The sequence below is a fragment of the Callithrix jacchus genome, chromosome 11 (genome assembly GCF_049354715.1).
Source record: "Callithrix jacchus isolate 240 chromosome 11, calJac240_pri, whole genome shotgun sequence".
Lineage (NCBI taxonomy): Eukaryota > Metazoa > Chordata > Mammalia > Primates > Cebidae > Callithrix > Callithrix jacchus.
Window position 1 is genome coordinate 51,367,147 of NC_133512.1, and position 23,148 is coordinate 51,390,294.

The following is a 23,148-nucleotide window of genomic DNA, read 5'->3' on the forward strand; positions in this document are numbered from 1 at the left end:
AAGCCTCCAGCACTAACCCAGATATAGATTCTAGGTATGTCAGAAGTCCCACAGATTAAGTCAGGAGGGAGAAGGAATGGAGCTGGGTCTGGAGGGATTCCTTTATATGCCAAGCAGCCCTTGTGAGGCTAGCTTATATAGAGGCCAGGAGGGTTGTGATCAGAGGGTGGATTGCCCAGGTTAAAAAAGCACAGGGACAGACATGAATGGTTTCTCCCCTATTCTTATTTCTACTTGGGAGTTATGCCAGTTTCCCTCTCTCCATCCTTGTTTAAGTCAGTTCCAGTGTCCTGATCAGCCCTGACATTCCCTTAGTACTTATTCTCAGAGGACCCAGAAGTCCTTATATAAACACAATTCTTGGTAGCCCTCCTTGACTTTAAAGACTTTTTGAGGTAGATTTGTAGACTGGCTCTACTATAATTCTTGCTCTGCATAAATGCTTTATTCATTGAGAGAATTAGCTTCCATACCACTGGCTTTTGTCCTTCTTATAGGTTTGAACATGACTGATCCACTCCCAGCTAAGGTTACCTCCTATTGGGCTATGGCAGAGGAGGGGCTATTTCAAGCCTAACAAGTTTGTCATCAGTTCTAAAAAATAGCCTCAATGACATGCTGGGGAATTTGGTGAACTTCTACCCAACAGAAACCCTGGCATCCCCAAAGCTGACAAATAGTGATTGCAGTGTTCAAACAGTCACAGACCTAACAGATAACCTCTGAGACATCTGGAGCTCAGAAGTGGGGTGAAACTCATTCTGCATGGCCTCTCCCCCCATCTATGTTCTAACCTCCATAGTGTAAGAGAAAGAGAATGAAGGACTCATTCCTCTGTGGCTTTAGAGCTGTTCAGTTCTTGGCCTGAATCTGGGTTCCAATTCTTTCTAGTTGTAACCTTAGGTAAACCATTTATCTTTGTTGAATCTTAGCTTATTAATCTTTAAAATGGGGATAATATACACTGTGTTATAAACAAAAAAATGTATGAAGTGTCTGGGATACAGATTCAGTCAGTGTGTGGGCTATGGAGTCAACAGATTTGAATCATGGCTTCTCCACTTCCTGAGTATTTTACCTCTCCCTCAGTATCCACATCTGAGTAATGGGATAATACACTACTATTTCCTAAAGTTGCTGTGAGAAATAATTGAAATTAGATAGTATGTGTAATGTACGTAATACATGGTTATATATGTGAAAAATGTTTGCCGCTATTCACATTATCATTCCTACCTGCTTCCCTTCCCTTTCTGCTAGTCTCTTGTATTTTCCAGGGAGAAGGCCTAGAATTCTAATATAGTTCTCAAGTGATATAATGCTTTTAAGCATAATGTGTTGGTTACATTAGTTAGCATAGGCATGGCTCCAACACCAAACAGACAACTAAATGTATGATGGCTGAAAAATAGTAGAGGGTTTTGCTCACATTACAGTCCAATGTTTGTGTTCCTAGTTGGTGGGTGATTTTCTTCCACACAGAATTTTAGAAAACCTTGTCTTCCATTTATAGTTCTTCTATTGGCTGGGCTTCTTTACCACTTACACCCAAAAGGTGAGAAGAGAGTATGTAGAAGGGGGTATACCTGCTTCATAAACTCTTGGCCAGGACTTGACATGTATCCCCTCTGCTCACATTTTGTTGGTGAGAACTAGTTGTATGGCTGTACTTAATTGCAAAGGAGCTGGGAAAGGTTGTCACTGTATGCCCAGGAGGAAAAGGAATCAGAGGTTTGGTGAAGAGTCAATAATTACTGCCATTCATAATTTAACCTGTTTTTAGGAAATATGGAAATTTTAAGTTATTTGTTGCTCTGAAGTATATTGGTGCCTCCAGAAAAGAACAGAAAGTATGGTGGTCTCCATGGCAACTTTCAAAATGCCCCATCATTCTCCTGACACTCTGGGCACAGACATCTGGGCCTATAAGGACTGTGTTTAGCCCATCTATCCTAAAAAGAGAAACTTAGAGCTTTGATAATCTTCTTACTTATTTCACACAGCATCAGTAGTACTCATGGATGACTTAGAAATTTTCAGAGTAGACAGGCTGAGCACTGGCCAAAGAGCTGGAGGGGGCTTGGGGTTTTTGATAGGACCAAGAAAAGAACAGGAAATGTTCTTTCATGTCCACAGCAAAGGCAGGGCCAGAGAGTAGGAGCACCATGATTCAAAGGCTGGGGAGAGATGAGCAGGGAGAGGATTAGAGCAGGGGGGCAAAGCTGGCACAAAGAGCTTGATTTCAGGAGAAAAAGAGGAGCAGTGATTAGGCTCCTGTAGGAGAATAAGTAAAGGTTTGGAGACCTGGGTGATTGCTTGGGATGCCAGTGATATTTGAGACCAAGCAAGGGTGTGAAGATGGGTGGTTCAGCTCACCTTGCATAGTGTGGCATAAATGGGCACAACCGGAAAATTGCTTCTCCCTCGAAAGCTCTCTGATTCAGGAATTTGGGGCATAATGTGGAACATTATTAGATTATTGACTCTGTGTTTAAGGTTAATGCCATTTCTTAGGAAGATTTCTTTTGGTTAGTCTCAGTTGTGCTGCAATAACTGTGTTTGTCTAGACTCCAAGGGCTCTTTTTATAGAATCAGGTGTCTTTGCTATCTCTGGCTTCCCTTTACAAGAAAAATTAATGTTTGAAAAATGTCAGGATTCTGTGGTGGAAATCTCACATGGAGCCTGCCAACCTTCTGCCTAGCTCCTACTTGTGACCTGATTGCTTTCAAAGAGTTTCCAGAATCCACTTGACTAGATTTGTGGTTACAGTGAACCTACCTATTACAGCACAGAAAACTGCCACGCTTAAAGGCCAGATAGAAGTGATTTATTCATTGAAATTTAACTAACTTAAGGGGAAAAAAGGAATTTGATTTATTTTAAAAAGCCAGGGATGGGTTTGACATACACTAAGTTGTAAATACCTGCAGAGAGGTTAAGAAGTATGGACATGGGGAGTTTTTTGTTGTCTTCTAAACTTAGAATCATGCTGCACAAGGTTGTTAATATTATGAAGGGAGCAACACACACATATTTAGTATTATGACTTCGGCATTTGAAGTTAAAGTTTTTTTTCTCCTTCTTGACTGCAAACAAACAACAGGATTTAAAAAAAAAAAAGACAAAACCAATCTTGATAATAGTACAATCACCATATTCAAGTTGAACTCACCTCAGAAATTAATAGAAACAGTAAGTTATCCAATTAACAGCATAGCACAGATGATGTGTTTGCTTGCACCAGAAACTCTCTTTGAATTAATTTCTGTGACTTATCTCTTATTGTGATTTTTGAATTCACACAATGACTCCACTACATAAAAAGGAGGAGTCGAGACCACATGAGAGGCTTCAAGTTTTCAATAGTTAGGTGTTTTAGGATCATGCCTGCCAAGTCCATTGTGGCAGGACATTGAGGGTGTGGCTAAAATTAATCCTGGTGATCAAAAGGATCACCTAGAAATCTAGTTACAGACATTGAAAGCATCTCATATCTTTATACCTTTTATTATTTTTAAAACCAAATTGAAAACAATTACCTGGGTTATAAACCAAAACCAAAAGCACCAAGTTCACAGTATTCTCTGTAGGGTTGTACACATCAGGGCACATTTGCATTTATGAACTGAGGCTGGATCTGTGACCATTTGTATTTTTCACTTACTGGTTCATACTTTCATTTTTCTTCTGGGCCAAGTTGCTTTCATTCCTTGAAGCCAGTTAAGAGAAAGAATAATTTAAAAACTATTTTAAGTCAAAATCTGAGGATATAGTAGGCTGTTTTCCTCTTTCCAATCTCATTATTAAATTTCTCTTTTTCATAGCCAATTCTCCAAATCAGATTTGGAATGAAAACTTTATGTTCTCAATTGAGTGGGAATTGGATAATCATTATTACTGCCTTGTATTTCTTGCCTATTTGCTATGAACAAGGCCCTGTGTGATGACAGTGACCAGCATGGATTTGCTGAAATACCACACTCCTTACACTGCCATGAACCAAAAGGGAAAAGCAAATTTTGAAATTGTGTTTTTGAATTAAATAGGGTGCCCTACCTCAAGGTTTATTATAGTTCTCAAATTCCAAAAGAAAAGTAAAAATGACTGCTGACTTGGTAATAAAGATAAGATATTGTTTAGTATCATGTATGGATTCTGAATATTTGAAAAGGAGATTTTAAAATATCACCAAGAGTTAGAAAATTAGTGAAAGATTTCATTTGAACTGTCATATACTAAAAGTAGTCATCACGCTATAATAGTCCATAATTTATAATTATGATACATGTACTGCTGGTTTAAATTGGTCTTTTTTCCTTTCCTTTTCCTTCATTTCTTCCTTTCTCTCTCCTTCCTCCTAAACTCCTACATACTCATATCTGTATAGTACATAAAGATGTAGACACCATATTATTTATTTCGTTTCATTCTTGTAACAGATTCTGTCCGTATAAAACCAAGTCAAGTGAAGGACATGCGTAAGTTACTTCTAGCTGCTGCTACCACCTTTATAGCCCATGAATTTCAGTGTTGCACATTTATAAAAGGCATTTTATCTTTTTCCTACCCATCAGTGGCTGGTCAAGTAAGTTAATAGTATAAATTTTTCTCTATCTCCTTTTAGCAAGATAAGAGGTATTTTTAGTACTGAGAGCTTTGAGCTCCTGGAGAGAGGTAGGGCTGTATTACACTCTCTAAATTTGATGTGTTATTTTATTCAAGCCTTACCATCCTATGAGGTAGGCTATAGAAAACTAAGGTACAGTGATGTTAAATAACATCTCCGAAATCACTCAGAGCTGCTCTTCACACAACCTACTTGAAGTAATCATGCGTTAGGTAGTAATCAAATCAGAGTAGATGTCAGAGAGGAAACCGATTGGTTTGAGTTCTTAAAAACCAAATGTCACTCAAAAATTTAATTTGCATATTGAAATTTAAAATTGGCACATGGACATGTGAGGTATATTAAGTGAGTTCTCTTTTTCCCTGATAATTAATTTTTTTATAAGATAGAAATATTATATAAAGAGCGGTTCTTTTTCCCCAAGTACAGTTCTTCAGAATCCAGCAGTTGGATTTAGTGACCTTTTGACCTAATGCTAGCTTTGCTAGGAAAAACAGCAGGATCTGGGCTGGCATGTGTAGCCTCACCCCTGGGTGGGACTATAATAATCACTTCTCATACATTCAAAGACAAATCAAGTTCTTTCCTGTTTGACTGGTTGAAGGACATGTTCTTTTGTACTGCAGTCCTCTGTGACAAATTAGTACATAGCAGGTAATCTAAACAGATTTGTATTGTTCTTACAAACACCTTAAGAACTTTACAATTGTCAGCTTTTTACCATCAGCACCTTTCCTTACCTAGTTGCAGAAAAGACTTTTCATTTTAATTATAAGAAATGAGGGGAAATGAAGTATATTAACTGCTTAGGGTCACTTAGAGAATCTCTAACAGAGGAAAGATAATGAAGTTTTGAGTATTTGTGACTCAAATTGGCAGTCCATAAAGATAGCCCCAGAGCAATCTGTCTTTGATCTTGCAAAAATTCTTCAGTAGCAGTTCTTCTGAATGACCTTCACATTGTCAGAGTGGGAATCATGAACATGGCTGTGATGCAGGAACTAGTGTCTACCCTCCTCATAAGAAAGCCAAATGAGAAGAGCAAAGAGTATTAAAAGGAAGAGAAATGGAGTTAGAGAGACAAAGAAAGGGAATTAAGAAGAAAATGGTAAAAGAAATAAAAGAAAAGAGAATAGGAAATTGGTTGTGATGTCTTCATTAGGACCCCGTGTTTAGTAATGCTTTTGGTCTTAAAGTCTTTTATTATCTGAAATTAATGTAGTTGCTGTCTTTTGGTTAAATTTTACTGGTGTTCTATTTTTAATCCTCTAACACTTAAATTCCATTTACCTTACCCTGATATTATTAATGTCGTTTTATATTTTAATCAGTTTTTAACCCCTCGAAATATTATTTTTGTAAATAGTCACTATTTATTAAAATTAATTCATGTATTTACTTTTCTCTCTTACTTTAATCCATCTTTCATCTCAGATTGAAACCACTCTCTTTCTACCTGCATTGTATTCTTTAGAATTTTTTTGGTCAAACTCTACCAGAGCAATTTTTTTTCCATTTTTGTTTGCCTGGAAGTATCTTTTTTCCTCCTTGACATCTTCTTAAGAGTATTTTCCTAAGAACAGAATTTCAAGTATAGTTTTTCCTCTGAGTGCATGGAAGATTTTCCTCTGTCATTTAGTCTCCATTATTGCTCTCGAGAAATTATCTGTCAGTTTACCTATTCCTTTCACAGTAATTTATTCTTTTCTTAGTGGCTTTTGATGCTTCCTCTTTTTTATTGTTTTGCATTCTTACTACCATGTGGTTAGATGTAGATTTCTTTTTTGTTTATCTTGTTTAAGATTCACTAGAATTCCTAATTCTGTGGACTAGTATATTTTATGATTTCTGGAAAGTTCTCCGTTATATTTTCAAATATTGCTTCTGACCTAGTCTTCCTCCTCTGCCCAATTAACCATCTTTCTGAAACTTTAATTAGTTAAGCCTTTTAGTTCTTTTCTCTCTACATATCTATACATATCTATTTTAAAAATATTTTCAATTTAATCATTCTCTGCTACATTATGGCTGTGATTTTTTCCATTCTCTTTTTGGTTTATTAAATATTTCTTCAGCTGTATCAAATCTGTCATTTAACCAGTCCATTGAATTTTTAGCTTCTGTTACATTTTTCATTTTCAGAAGTTGTATTTGGGTTTTTAAAACCCACAAACTCATGCCAGTTAGAATGGCAATCATTAAAAAATCTGGAGACAACAGATGCTGGAGAGGATGTAGAGAAATAGGAACACTTTTACACTCTTGGTGGGAGTGTAAATGGTTGTAAATGTTCAACCATTGTGGAAGACAGTGTGGCGATTCCTCAAGGACCTAGAAATAGAAATTCCATTTGACCCAGCAATCCCATTACTGGGTATATATCCAAAGGATTATAAATCATTCTATTATAAGGACACATGCACATGAATGTTCATTGCAGCATTGTTTACAATAGCAAAGACTTGGAACCAACCCAAATGCCCATTGATGATAGACTGGACAGGGAAAATGTAGCACATATACACCATGGAATATTATGCAGCCATAAAAAAATGATGAGTTTGTGTTCTTTGTAGGGACATGGGTGAATCTGGAAACCATCATTCTCAGCAAACTGACACAAGAACAGAAAATCAAACACCGCATGTTTTCACTCATAGGTGGATGTTGAACAATGAGAACACATGGACACAGGGAGGGGAGCATCACACACTGGGGTCTATGGTGGGGGGACTAGGGGAAGTACAGCAGGGGGTGGGAAGTTGGGGAGGGATAACATGGGAAGAAATGCCAGATAAAGGTGATGGGGAGGGAGGCCGCAAACCACACTGCCATGTATGTACCTATGCAACAATCTTGCATGTTCTTCACACGTACCCCCAAACCTAAAATGCAATAATAAAAGAATATTATTTTAAAAAAAGAATTCAGTCCATATCACTTCCTTGCTTAAAAAGCTTCTAAAGTATTCCTATAATATTTTTTAAAGATAAAAAAAGAAAAAAAACCACTACAAAGTTGTTTGCAATCTGGATGCTGTCCACCTCATTGACTTTATCTTGCATCTTACTTTGTCTCACTCAATACAGTCAGAGAACATTGGCTTTCATCCTGTTCCTCAAAAACAGTATTCACTCCTTTGAGCCTTTGCACTATTGTTTCTTCTATCTTGGTGTTCGACATGGCTGGTTCCTTCTCTTTATGAAAGTATTAGCTCAGATATTATGTCCTTAGAGAGATCACCCTTGACCCCACTATCCGGCCCCTACCCCATTCTCCATCATTGTGTCATGTTATCCTGTTTTATTGTTTTCATAGCACTATCATTATCTGAAAATATTTCTTTCTTTGTTGATTATCTGTCATCTCCAAGTAGAAAGAAGTTCTGTGAGAGCAGAGGCTGTGTTTTTATCCACCTCTCATTCCCAGCACAGTGTCTGGCATATAGTAGGCACTTAATAAATATTTGTTGAATGAATAAGCAAAGTAAGGAACACTTGAGTGAATGTGTGGAGGCTACTTCGTGGATAATGATCAAACTCCACCTGCAGTCATACTGTTAGACCCACAGAATGGCTCATTCATATATACTTTAATTCAACAAACAATTATTGGATTCTGTTATTAAAGAGAACCCTAAACTTGTGAAGTGATTCTTTTCTAAATCCTAGTGTTCAATAGTGGAAGTATCTCACTCGTACAGGTTGTTATATGTGGTTTGACGAATAGGTAGCCACCTACTTGGTAGAGCTGGATTTGGCTTTCTTAAACTGATACTTTTGTGATCAAATTATTTATTACTATAAAGCAGCAGGATCACAAGGAATGCAGTAAAAGTGAACGTACTTGTTTGACATGAATAAACCTAAGGGTATTGCATCTGGTGGTTCTTTTATATGCTTTGGTTTTGCCTTGTGATAGGATATATATTCAGTAAATTCTTGATTGATATGATCTGGGTCCTACTTTTAAGGACTCATATTAATAGATTAAAGAGCTAAGGCAGAGGAACCTTACTCCATCATTGCCTGTCACTAGATCAGCCAATTGTGCAATATTGTTGCACTTGCCATGATCCTCTTAGTTTAATAATTAAATTTGAAATAATGAGACACCTGATGCTCTCTCGTTAGATTTTTAACAATTCTGTGGTTTCTACAAGAAAGCTTAAGTCTTGGAAATGGACAGATTTTCATATTTGAGGTACGACATTTAGAGAGTGGTCCTAACACATTCATTATAATTCCTCCTCGTTGGCATAAAGACAGTGAGCTTTTACAAGGCTTTATAAAAGGCATGTGCAATTATGCCTTTAAATGGTACCTCTTAGGTTTCAAAGCAGAAAATAGATTAATCTATAAGAATACTAGTCTTCTGAAAGTTCTCCAACTGACTTCTGTTGGTTTTGAAAAATGAAATTTGATGTTACTAGTTCCCATTGTGATTATTATGCCAGCTTTAGAAAGAAATAAATCTTCCCAGACCTCAATCTGCCCTCCTTCTTAAATTACCATACTGTGGTGATTTTGTAAACAATCATATTTGCTATATTTCCTGCTATGTATATACTTAAATAACAGTGTATACACACTCTTCGGCCAAGGTTGTAACATATACCTTGATACACAGTAGCTATCCAAGGGAAAAAAATGAGTCCTGTCTGTAGTTTTCCTTAGTATTTATAATCTTGTCCATCTTCCAGAGCATTTATTCAACAAATAGTAATAAGCATCTACTATGTGCTGGGTACTGTGGTAAGTGCTGAAGATAGAAGTGACTGTCACAGCTAAAGCCCCTATGCATGGAGATAAGATTCTATAAAGTCTCCATCCACATTCTCTTATATCCATTTGGCAAGAAAATATCAAAACATATAGTAGGGGAGAAAATAAGGAGCCATGGATTGAGTCTGTTGTCCCTTTACTTTATAAAAGATAAGTTGGTCTTGTTTTGTGTTTTGCCTTGATATTTATTTGGTACCTGATAGAGCTGGTGTCAACATTTTCATCTCATCTCATAGAACTATATCACCCTTGTTTGATTCTCTAAATACCTGTACAAAGCAATTTTCTTTAAATATGAGACTACTACATACATTCTCATTTGCTAATTGAACAATGAATTGTATTTGTGATAAAAGTATTGCATAAAAAGTAATACATGAGATGGGATTGGGAACTAGTAAGAGTTCCCATATACCACACATTAAAATGAGTCCATTTCTTCTGAGCCATAGAATAGAGGTATTTATAATTTACCTCTCTTCTCATTGCATAAGATAATGGCATTGCAACAAGCCTTGATGGGAAGAAGCAAAATGTCCTGCTCTTTAACCTTGGTATTCAAATGATGAAATTATGAGCTGGGACTAATCCTAATAATCTAAGTCAAGGTGCAAAACAGTTTCCCAGAGTAACCAGCTGTACTGATGGTAGATTTTAAAGTATGAATTAAAGGAAGACTCAGGGCAACACCACATCCATTGGGAGAATCCCTTCACTACACATTTCGCTTATTTTTTTGAAAAGCCTCCCTTATTAGCATTGTTATTTGTCCTTCTGTACCCTGCATTCCTGGCTCTTAACATTGTATCCTGCATGTTTAGAAGTGGGGTAGAAGCTCTGGAAATAGGGAGAAGAAATTTTGGGGTTTCTCAATTAGGGATTGAAATAAGAATCCATGCCTACCATATTTGAGGGACATCAGTGACAATTTAGAATGCAGTGAACATTGTGATATGAGAAGTTCTTGAAAGGTTTTACACGGAGGAGTGACTCTATATAAATCATATTTTAAAAGGATGATTCTGGCAGTAGGTGACAAATGGGCTTTAAGGGGACAACACCAAAGAGGTAAGATCGAAATCTATTGCCAAAGTGCGAGCAGGAGGTGGTGTGGGCTTAGCCCAGGGTGGTGATGGTGGAACTGATAAGGGGTGGTTGCATTCTGGACTGAATATGGGGTATAACATAGACAAACAAGTCAAGGATAACTAAGGTTTTTGGCTTGAACAACTGGAAAGGTGAAATTATGTAATAGGAAGAATGAAGGTGGGTAGGTGTTAAGAAATCAGCAATTCAGACTTGGGCATGTACAGCTAAACCTTTAAATGGACTTACTAAGCAGGTATTTGAGGATAGAAATCTGGAGCTCAGGGGAGAGGTCAGGGCAAGAGATATAAATTTTATTTAACAATTTATAGATGGCATTTAAAGTCTTGAGACTGGATGAGGAGGACATGTGGAGAGTGAAAGTATATATAGAAAAGAAGAAATCCAAGGATTGGGCCTTGGGTCCTCCAGCATTTGGAGGTTTGTATGATGAGGAGGACCTGGTAAAGAAGGCTGAGAAAGAGTGGCCAGTGGTGTAGACAGAGAAAGAAAGAGAAAGAGGTGTCCTGGAAGCCAAGTGAGGAAGTGTTTCATGGAGGGCTGATTTTGGTGCTGCTGACTGGATGAGAACTGAAACATGATCATTAGATTTGACAACCTGGAAGTCATTGGTGACTTTCTCAAGAGCTGTGGACGCACACACACACATACAGCAATGCTCACATATCCCATGGGAAACTAGGAGAAAGAGGGATACATAAAAAAATATGGAAAATCTTAATTGATATATTAGAGTAAAAGGAATATGGAAAATATTTATATTATTCTAGTAATTTTTTCCTGTAAGTTTGAAATGATTTTAAAATAAGAAATTTTAAAAACAGAAAATGATAAGAAAGAAGTGAAGACAAGTGTGAAAAGAAAGTATAGACATGGAATTATAGAGGGAGCAATTAGTGTGATTAGGTAGGTTTTTTTAAGCTGAGAGGTGTTGCAGTATGTGGTATGCTGATGAAAGCAATCCAGCAGACAAGAAAAAATCATAATGCCAAAGATGAAGGAGTTGCTGGGCGTGTGCTTGATCTTTCAAATAAGAAGGGCGTCTTCAAATCCCCTACCACCACACATGAGAATGCATTCTACAACATTCTGAAGGGCACCTGCCCATAAAGACTCTGCTAGGGGAGAATTCATTTCCTAGTCTTTTCTAGCTTCTAGAGCCACATTCCTCATATTCCTTGGCTTGTGGCTCCTTCCATCTTCAAAGCCAATAGTTTTCCATCTTTTCTGTCTGACTCTGCTTCCCTTTGTTTCTGTTGCATTGGCCTTCTTCTCTTCTGTCTGTCAAATCTCCCTCTGCTTTACTCTTAGAATACTACTTGTGATTATGTTTGGGGTTCACATGGATAATACAGGATAATATACCCTACCACACTCCTTAACTTTTTCCATGGATAATAGAGTTCAGAGGTTCCAGGGATGAGGACCTGGATATCTAGGGGCCATTGTTTAACCTACCCTAGTATTAAATCAGCACAAAGGGGGCTTTGCCCTTTCACTGCTTCGGAGTTCATTCTTGTCTGTTAATGAACTGATAGATGGAAAAGAGAAGAGTAATTCGAAAAGCATACAATGTTTTATAGAATCCTTTCATTCATAAAAGTATACATGAGGAATTGAATGCTTTGCTTGGAGGCCCCATTCCTGCTGCTGTGGTAGTGGCTGTGGCCACACAGGTCAGCAGTTCCAGCTGGCCTTGCACACTGGCAGTGCTGCTGAAGTGGTCTATGCAGTCAGCTTCAATGAAGTGTAGTGGTTTTCTAACTTGTGGTAATTCCCTTATCTGCTTTGTTTAACTGTCTCAGAGGCCAGTGCTAACAGAGCTTTTTAATAAAGAGGCCCTCGACTCAGCTCCAGATCCCAGGTCCAGAGAATCTGGTTGTAAACCTTTCTTTCAATTGGCCCACATAATTGAATTATTGGATGGTATTTTTCCATGCATCCCTATTTTATTATTTCTTTTCCATGTTGAACCCCAAAAGTTTGTCATGAAATCTGCTTTCCTGAGAGGAACCCAGGCTAAACAAGACAAAATTTAGGATGCATAATCTCTAGGTAACTTCTACCAAAAAGATAGCCAACCTCTACATCTACTCTCTCTAACTCAGAACAATATACAGAACCCTGAAATAGGCACTCAGAAGGTAGAAAGGCTAATAAGGAGAAATGTGTCCACCTTGGGAGTTTATGATAAGTAGGACAGATAGGTTGTGAGCATCCAAGCCTGTTATGAGACACATGAAATAAGAAAAGTGTGGGTTGATATGGAAAATATCACTCTTGGCTGAGGTGAGGGCAGATAAACGAAGACTTCTTGGATGTGTTTGGGAAGCTAAGACTTGCCCACAAACTGCATGAGGGTGTTCAGGAAGCACAGAGGCCAGAACACAGAGAGAATCCTGAGCCTGGAAACTGAGGTACGTGAATGGAGAAGGGAAAGCCAAAAGTGAAAAGCAGATGTGGCTGGGGTGTATTTGATGTATTTGGTTCTGAAATGGCTAGCATGTGGAAAACTATAAAAAGTAGATAAGAAGTTAGACCTCGATCTAAGAGACAGGGCTAAGACTAGAGACTAGAGAATTGGAGATTTGCCCAATAGGGTCACCACTAAAGTCATAGAAGTGGACACGATTGCAAAGGATAACATGAAGGTAAAAGTAAGGGACCCTCGCAGAAACCTACCTTGAGGATACAGGGAGCACCAACACAGACATCAGAGTATTTACAGGCAAACTGACAGCCAAACACACAAACCGCTAAACACCCAGGGGGACAAGGAAATGGCATCGTGCAGATGGCCAGCAAAGAGAGCATTCCAGACGTCCTTATCTCTAGCAGAGTCAACTGTCATAATGCCAACTCTGTGTCTCTGTATTTATCACTTGTGGTGTGAGTATATTCAAATGCCATGTGAGGCATTCATGAAATTTGGCAGGTTTTACAGACAGCTGCTTAGAAAGGAGGGCAGGACAAGTTAATGTATGCAACTGAGTCCAGCTGGAAAAGCCCCTCAAAACCATGGCACGCTTTGCACTATGACCTATCCATGTATTTAACTCTAGGATTTAAACTAGGAACAATTTTATTGTCAGAAAACAGGAATAAATTCTGTGAATTGGCTAGAAAATAAAAATTGTGAGCATGTGTCCATGAAGCAATCAACATAGTTAAGTGGCTTGACTGTTGCTGAGATTATTGGCAAATATTCCTTTGCTACTTGTCCAATCACTTTATCATCTGCTAGTGGTTATATACAGAAAAATGGAAGCGAGAGCTAAAAGTTTAAGAAAATGATTGCAGGAAACAGTCTCCAAATGGAGAACATTTGACTGTAAGTATTGAGTGCTGAGCTAAGCCAATTTTGATATTTATAATTTGTTAGATTCTGTTTGACGACTATCAGAAGAATGGCCTCTGAAGAATAGAATTCAGAAGGAGTACCTGCTTCCTTCTAGACTGAAGAATAGAATTCAGAAGGAGTACCTGCTTCCTTCTAGACAACTTTACTATCATATGGCATGTTTCAATTAAAACAAATTTCTGACAGAATTCTATCCTGTGTTTAGTTATTTATTATAAGCAGACATAAACACTTTTACTAAGACTGGTCAAAGTTCCAATTCTATATTTTTTAAAGCACTTTACATAAAATGAACACTCTGAGGCAAATGCAATAATATTCTCATGACAGGATCGATTTACCTTTTAGTCACATCAGATGAAGGGATTCTTCATCATGGGATGAGAGTAGGAGGCACTTGTTCCAAATAAAGCTCAAGAATTGGGTGCCCTATTTGGCTGGTGGGTGACCTCACTCTTATGACCAATTTGTGCAGGGGTCAAGGTACCTGTACAACATTTCTAGCTACCACATCTTAAACACTCCTTATTTTACCAAAGATAAATTGTTTTTCTTATCCCTCTAGAGTGAATCCAGATAGCAATAGTTGAAGCACATGCCTGAGTACAGACTACTGAATACACTATTTTCAGTGTTAACTCAGCACCCCTAGAGTGCAAATTAAGTTAACTTGCACGTATACATATTCGTGATATGATCTAAATGGAAGTGTATTAAGGTAAATTACAGACAATATAATTATTATCTTACTTTTTTTTACATAAATAGAGCAGAAGCCACTGTGGTAGCTGAATAATGGTTCTCAAAGATGTCCACATCTGAATCCCTGGAATTAGTGCATATTACCTCAAATGGCAGAAGGAATCCTGAAATGGGGAGATTATCCTGGATTATCTGGGTGGCCTGAATATGAGGCCCAAATGTCCTTTATAAGAGAAAGGCAGCAGGAGAAGAGACTGTGAAAGAGGCAGTGTGGTGATGGAAACAGACTGGAGTGCAGGAAGATAGAAGGAAGCTGTAGAATACAGGTGGCCACCAAAGGCTGAAAAAAATAAAGAAAATAGATTCTCTCCTTACGGCCTCTAGAGAAAACCAGCCCTGTTGACACATTGGCTTTAGCCCAGTGAAACCGATTTCAGACTTCTGACTTCCAGAATTGAGACAGAATACCACTAAATTCATGGTGGTTAATTACAGCGGCAATAGAAAACAGATACAGCCATCAGTATTAATGGCAGCAGCATCTTGATCCAGTACATGGACATTTCCATGGGAGCTTTTCTGAAAACCTTTGCGATACATGGCTGACAGTTCTTAGGTTATTAACAAAAGCCCTTTATTGAGGGCCATGGAGAGAGGGGAAGTGATACAAAAGGTGCAGGTTTTAAACTGTTTTTAGGAACAGACTCAAAATCAGTCCCTGAATCTATAAAAAGTCAACTATTTCTCTGCCTCTCACCAGACACAATGGGACTAGATCGCCATTTAAATGAAAATCAAACATAATGAAGCCATGTTTTTGTTCCATTAAGCCCATCAGGATTGTATTCTGGCCAGGTACCAGATGAGCCAGGGCTACACTCCAGCAAATGGCTTGTCTGATAACAAGTAACTTACTCATTGATTCAGTTCCCAACCAAATAGGGTGCTTTATTGAACAAGCATTAGGCTGTCTTAGTCCCATTAGAGAATGTTAACATATCAAAATGGGACATTAAGTTAGAGGAATTCAATTCCACAAAGGAAAGTGATTTTAAGAAACGAGAAACTATTGATTATCAAGTTAGAGAAAGGGAAACTGCCTGGCTTCTACTCTACACCAAGATAGTATCAGGGAATGAAAACCAGCAAAACCTTTGTTCGGAGGGACTGTCAGCTTTGCATTTGAGTGAAAGCATTAGTAAAGCCTTTGTTTTGTCATGTATATACTTGCTTCCAGGTTATCACAAAAATTAAATGAGTATGTTAGCTCAGTCCTTTGCACATAGGCACACAAAACATGGCAGTTGCTAGTTACAATAGGAGAATTAGGATCGGAACTTCAGGCAGAAGTTGGATTGCTTCTATGGCAGACCATTGGATTGCTCTAAGGGGTCTCTGGATAAGCTCCTTCTATCAATATGTATAATTTTATGTACTACAAAGGAGAAAGTACATTTTTCTTTTCAAGTGAATTAGCTGTACTCACAAAGCAGAAAACAGTTCCTTTCAACACAAAGGTAGTTCCTGGATTCCGGGCCAAATGCGACTTGACTATTCAGGTAGGTCACTGCATCTTATTAACTACCATTAACCCACTAAGTCAACATCTTAATACTGGCTTTTTTATTTAAGCTAGCAGAAGGCTTTTACTCCCAGTTTCAAAATATACACTTTCCCTGGTTCCTAATGAGCAATACTGTAATCAGAAAAGAGGACAGGCAAACTAGAAGAGAAATAGAGGGAAAAAATGGTAAAATTATTTATTCTGGGATGTTTTGGAGCCATGAAAAAGTAGTGGGGATGGGTTTAAACTTTTAATATGGTTGCATGATTGCATCGCAGCAAAGAAAATTTTGCACTAAAGTAAAATGCTTCCTCTTCCCAGAGCTTTTACTGCAAGTGCACTCAACCAAGCATGTTTCAATTGACCTATAACTGAGAGTTAGCCAGAAGTTTCATTTGTTTGTAATGTGTAACCAGGTCTCTATGAGTTATCAGACCAGACTGCAAATCTTGATGGAGGAGAAACCCAAGCTTCTGTTTGAACTGAAAATACTGGCCATTGGACACCTTCTGATATTATTGACTTTAGCCTTTTTTCTTTTCTCAAAAGTTGGAAAATGATAAGGAAGAAAGCAATTTAACAGTAAAAGGAAAAGAGTACACAGATGAAAGATTAAAAGGTGAAATGTTTTCACTCAATTAAGCCTGGGTTTAGGCCAAAATCCCATTCAGGTACTATAGCTGGTTTTTTTGTTTGTTTTTTAAAGCCTGTCGCCCAGGCTGAAGTGCAGTGGCATGACCTCAGCTCACTGCAGAACTCCATCTCCTGAGTTCAAGCGATTCTCTTGGCTCAGTCTCCCAAGTAGCTGGAACTACAGGAATGTGCCATGTTGGCCAGGCTGGTCTCAAACTCCTGGCCTCAAGCGATTCTTCCACCTCAAGCTCCCAAAGTACTGGCATTACAGATGTAAGCCACCATGCCCAGCCCACATCAGTTTTTTCCTCTCACCTTCCACATTTCAGTCTGAGGCAATAAACAAGTGCCAAAATCCAAGAACAGCTCATTTCTTTTTTTCCTTTAGAGTGAACCACCTAGTAAGTTTTGTAAATGTAAAATACATATCTTTTCTTAGAAATAAGTAGTGTGTTATAAATAATTACCTCTATTATTACATATGAGATGAAAGAGAAACGTTGGGAAGGCGTGAACTCGAACAGGAAGGGAAAAGATTCCTTTTCTTGCAATCCAGCCCTGATGTCCTATTTCTCTGTTAGCATTTATGTTATCCCTGTGTAGATAGAAGTCACAAGCTGGGGGTAGATAGCCAGCATCAGACCTATAAACTGTGTCCAACTGGACAATCCTGCTGGTTTAAAACATTGAACTGAAATTGGTATGAATATAAATTCTAGGGAAATATAGAGGCTTCCGGTAGCAGTAGAAGCCTCCTGAATTCAAAGAACAGAAGCTGTCTCTGCTTAGGGAGAAATCCACACCTGTATCTTTGTTTTGGGTCTTTCGATGTTCTTTTTGCCTTTGGGCTGCCAAACTTTGAGTAGGCAAAGTACCCGTATACTCATATACTTTAGCTGCTGCAGCAATGATAGATGACATCTTTTTGCAACCATTTGGTACATTCACTCACTTTATATATTAAACTTAAACTTTTATTTTGAAATAATTTCAGATTTGCAAAAAAAGTTCCAAAGATAATGCAAAGAATTCTTATACATCCTTTACCCAGATTCTCTAAATGTAAATAATACCATGTTTGCTGTATCGAACACTTTGTGTGTATATGTATATGTATGTGTCATGTTATTTTTCTGAAACGCTTGAGAGTAAAATACAGATATGGTGCCCATTTACCCCAATGCACTAGTATTTTTGCTGCAGACAAGCACATTCTCTTATGTAACACAGTACAATGATAAACATTAGAAAATTTTCATTGATACAAAACTATTTTATGTATAGAACTCGCTTAAATTTTGCCAAGTGTTCAATTAGTTCTTTTTATTTTTTAAAGAATTGTTTTATTCTTTAGTAAAAGATTATTTATATGCAGTAAAATTTACCCTTTTTAGTGTATAGTTTAATGGGTTCCAGCAAACCCACAGGAGGCCTCTGATGGTCTAGGCCTGGTTTTCTGACCCTAGTAGGGCATCTCTAAAGATCTGGGCCCAGGATTCATTCTTGCAAGGTTTATGCAGTTTCCTTCAAAAGGAAACAGAATATGGTTTGGAAATTCATATGGTCCCTAAATTCACATGTTGAAATCCTAACCCCCATGGCCATCATGTTAGGAAGTAGAGCCTTGGGGAGGTGATCAGGTCACCTCTGCTCCCAGGAATGGGATTAGCATCCTTATAAAGGAGGCCCCAGGGAGCTGCCTTGTCCCTTTTACCATGTGAGGACACGGCAAGAAGGTGCCACTTATGAACCAGGAAATGGATCCTTACCAAATGCTGAATTTGTCAGTACCTTGGTCATGGGTTTTCTAGCCTCCAGGACTGTGAGAAATAATCTGCTACTGTTTATAAGCAACCTAGTCTATGATATTTTGTTATAGCAGCACAAACAGACTGAGACATGTCAGTCTGTTTGCGCTTCCCTCCCCAGGTTGACACCACAAGGAAAGCCTACTCCTGACCCTAGTCTTGGCCCTAGTCTTTCTCTTGAGCACTGGCAGACTCCCTGAGAAAAGTCTGTGAGTAGGTATGATTTCCCCTTGTGCCTGCAGCTCCCAGGGATCCCATCCTCTCATGCTATTTCACATTCAGCCTTTGGCAACTTGTTAAAAATTTTAGCTGAATTCTTACCAGCTTGTATAACAAGCTCTGCAACCATAGCTGTATGATAATTCAAGAAAAGCTGTGACTTGACAGATTAGTTCTTATTTTTTGTTTTTGGGGTTTTAAGAATGAGAGTAGCATTTTTTCTACTTTTCTACACACTGAGCAGCAGCCAGATGTCCATTTTACATTTTACGATCATCTATAAATTTATTTTTTTTTTCTTGCCACACCTTACTGAGAAAACATTTGAAGGAAAAACCATTGTTTCCTGATGTATCAGTAATGCAAAAAATAAATCAATGAAAATATTCAGGTAGATGTGCATTATTTTTGGAAATTTTTCTTCCAGAGAACAAGCAGTCATCTGAAAAATGAAAATGATCACATATTTATCAGGACACATCTAATGTGGTGATATAGTGATTAACCAGGGTTTGAAATTTAGATTTAATTATACCTCCAATAGGTTATTTCCTGCAGTTACTGCTGACCCACACTCAAATCATTGTCATTTTCCTGAGACTTATACATTTTAAAGTATGATTGGATAACATTCACCTCTGCCAAGCTCAGTTGTAGATTTATTTGCTAAAGACTTTTAGCTAGATAGTCTACTCTGAAAGTTATAGGAAGCCTTTAAGTATTTTGAAAGGAAACTAATGATTAAAAAGAAAACTAATTGCCTTTGTTATAGGGAAATCCAGCTGTCTGGAACATCTATAGTGTTAACAGTTGTATAGAAATATTTATATTGTGAAGTCATGCAAAAGAAATTCCTGAACATTATCCTAACATGATAATTTGCTACTCTGAGATTTTTTTTTTCCCTCAGGGAATGGCAATGAAGCCCCAATAGGTTTTAGTTATTTTAGGAAATTGTGTCATTTCATAAAGGCAGCTAGTTAGTCGTAAACATTTATTGGACACCTTCTATATTGGCTGCTGTAGAAATCTGAAATGTTGCAAAAGAAATAATTATTCTGAGTAATTGTCAGAAAGGTATGGCGTTCTCTCTGGATCCACTTTGTCTAAACATATAACTCCCAGTGATAATTCACCATCATACCACAGTCCCAGCTCCTCTGTTTATCGCACATTTCTACTCTTTGAGGTTGGAACAAAGCCAACCATGGATTTCCTCTTAGTGTTCTCCCATGAGCCTTTGATCTCCCTGGCCAACTGGATCCCCCAACTCAGGAACAGTAGTCTGACACAGCTCCCCTACAACTCAAACCTTCTATCAGGTACCTCATTGAATGAAAATGTCCTCATTCATCTCAACAAAAAATTTAAGAAAATAAATTTATACTCAAGTGTATTTTACCAAGACATCTTTCTTAAGAGGTTATCTTTCCTGTCATATTTGTATGTGTTTTCCTTTTGATTTGAACAGAAGATACCTCAGGCAGGTATCTGCCTGCAGTTCTGCATATCACTCTGGGAGCTGGCTCCTAGTCTGTATGTAGGCAGACTCTGCTAACCTTCATGTTCAGGAGCAGGCTGCAGTGAGCATAATGAGGTTGGTCTATGCTATCTCCACATTCCCGCCTATTCATCTTCATGACACCTGTGTTAGGAGTGCCATCTTTGGAAACAGGACAAATTTTTCTCTTCTCCTTTTTTTGGTTGAATTTTCATCTTGTAATTCCAGTGTCAGCTTAATGTTTAGGGCTTATTTAACTGGTACAAATCCCTATCCAGGGTTCTGAGGCTCTCAATGACATCAAGTTTCCTAGTAGGAAAAGATTACAGTAGTCCCTCCTTATTCCACAGAAGATATGTTCCAAGATTCCCAGTGGGTGCCTCCTTGGATAGTACCAAACCCTACATATACTATGTTTCTTTCTATATACACATACCTATAATCAGGTTTAATTTAAAATGAGGCACAGTAGGAGATTAACCAGAACATAATAAAATAGAACAACTATAAGCAATATACTATCATCAAAGTTATGTGAATGTGGTCTCTCTCAAAATATCTTACTGTACTATACTCACTTATTTTCTAACCACAGTTGACTGTGGGTAAGTGAAACCAATGGAAGAGAAAGTGCAGACAAAGGAGGATAACTGTGGTCTCTCCTGACTTTAAACTGAATACAGAAGACCAATCATCCCTACTTGTTCTCTCTAAGAAACTAACAGGGAAGCACTCCTTCTTCTGGGTAAGCCTCCTTAGGTGGGCCTAAGACACTGTAGTACAACACTGCTTACCCATTCCCAGTGGGCCCAGTATGTTACTGCTTAAGCTTGGCTCAAGAGATACCATGGTGAAAAGACATTGAGTGAATTAAGTTCTCTGTAGTCTGACCACTGTAAAGAAGTTGTTTTAAGTCCTCTGGTGTCGAATTGGGGAGGCAATACTGTAACCCGAGACCTACAATCAGTTTAGAAACACATGTCAGAGAATAAAAAGAACCTTAGAGTTCAGTCAAGCAGATGTGCCATAAAAGGTTAGGGATGGGTGTGAGAAGAATCAAGCCCTTCTGATTGGCCTGCCTCGGCCTCCCAAAGTGCTAGGATTACAGGTGTAAGCCGCTGCACCCAGCCAATAACATGCGTTTCTTAATGTACCAGAAAATATCAAAAAATGTAAACAAGATGAAACGCACCTTTACAGCTGAAATAGCAGCTATCTGTTAGGTGTGAACTGGTTGATATGATCATAGCTTGAAATCTGCCATAGTAAAAGTATTTACACCACAGAAAGAGGGAAATGGCAGTTCAACTTCAGAGAATCAGTACTTTTGTTCATTTTATTTTGTACCATTTAATACAATATTTGTTTTGATGTAAGAGTTTCCTCCTAGAAATGTGTACAAGTGTGCAAAGCTATATAAAAGAACATTCATTAAAATATTATTTTAAATACAGAAATATTGGAAATAACCTAAGTGGCCATCAAAAGGCTAATGGATAAGTTGTATTCAGTTATTTAATGAAATACTATATAGCAGAGAGAAAATCAACAAATTAGAACCTCGTATATATGTATATATATATAGAAATAAATTTCAAATAGATAATGTTGAGATTTAAAAAAAATTGAATGCATAAATATATCACTTATTGGAAATTTAAAATATTAAAAACTGACTGGGTGCAGTGGCTCATGCCTGTAATCCCAGCACTTTGGGAGACTGAGGTGGGCAGATCACCTGAGGTCAGGAGATCGAGACCATCCTGGTGAAACCTCATCTCTACTAAAAATACAAAAGTTAGCTGGGTGTGGTTGTACGCACCTGTAATCCCAGCTACTCAGAAGGCCAGAAGGCTGGGGCAGGAGAATCGCTTGAACCTGGGAGGCAGAGGTTTTAGTGAGCTGAGATCACGCCACTGCACTCCAGCCTGGGTGACAGAGTGAGACTCTGTCTCAAAAAAAAAAAAAAAACACACACAAAAAAACCCCACACAAACAACAAAAAACCATGATGTGTTATTTTTGAATGTTGTTAAAGCATAAAAACATGAATACAAATGATAAATATGATTTCAGATAGAGATTTCCTCTCTCAGGGAAATAGGATTGGGGATGGGTACCTAAGAGGTTTGAATTGTATCGATACTATTTTGTTTTTTAACATGGTGGTAGACAGTTGTTACTTTATTCTATATAATTTTTGTTCTGAAATATTTTATAACAATTTAAAAAAGAATGGGCCCATTTGATTTAAAAAAAGCTTAACAGCCAATCAACAAGGTAAAGACGGCTCAGGGATCTTGAGATTCTCAAAGTTACAATGATCTCCAAGCAAACCTAGGTGGCCCCTTCCAGGAGGGCCGCATAAATCCCATCATGCCTCCTGGAGGAGTGGCTCTCAAGCTTTAGCATGCTCATGGCACCTGTGATTCTCATTTAGTTAGTTTGAGGTTGGGCCTGGGAGATGGAATTTTTATCAAGCACACCAGTGATCTTGGTGGGGGTGATCGGGATATCTTTGAAAACCACAGATCAATCCCCAGGAGCCCATGGTCCTTAAGTCTTTGCCAGAGACTCATCACTAATAATTATCCAGAGTCAAATAAGAATTGAGTATAGGATCCAAGGAGCATTAGAACTGTGACCTTTGTATACTTGCTAGTAATTGCGTCTGTTTCATGCTCAACATCATGAAACCCCTTGGAACCTGTGTGGTTTTGCTGGGGCAAGAAATAATGTTAAAGTATGATGGAGAAAGTTGCAAACAAGCCCTGAATGTCCACAAATTATCAGAGATGGAACTAATAGTGTAAGGGGAATTACATAAACAATAACTTGGCA

At 38.0% G+C, this 23,148-nt stretch overlaps 1 protein-coding gene across 31 annotated transcripts in view; it reads left to right on the top strand.

Annotated features, from left to right (window-relative positions):
- COL28A1 (collagen type XXVIII alpha 1 chain) overlaps positions 1–23,148 on the top strand; it is a 196,372-nt gene that overhangs the window by 149,062 nt on the left and 24,162 nt on the right. The window lies entirely within an intron of this gene.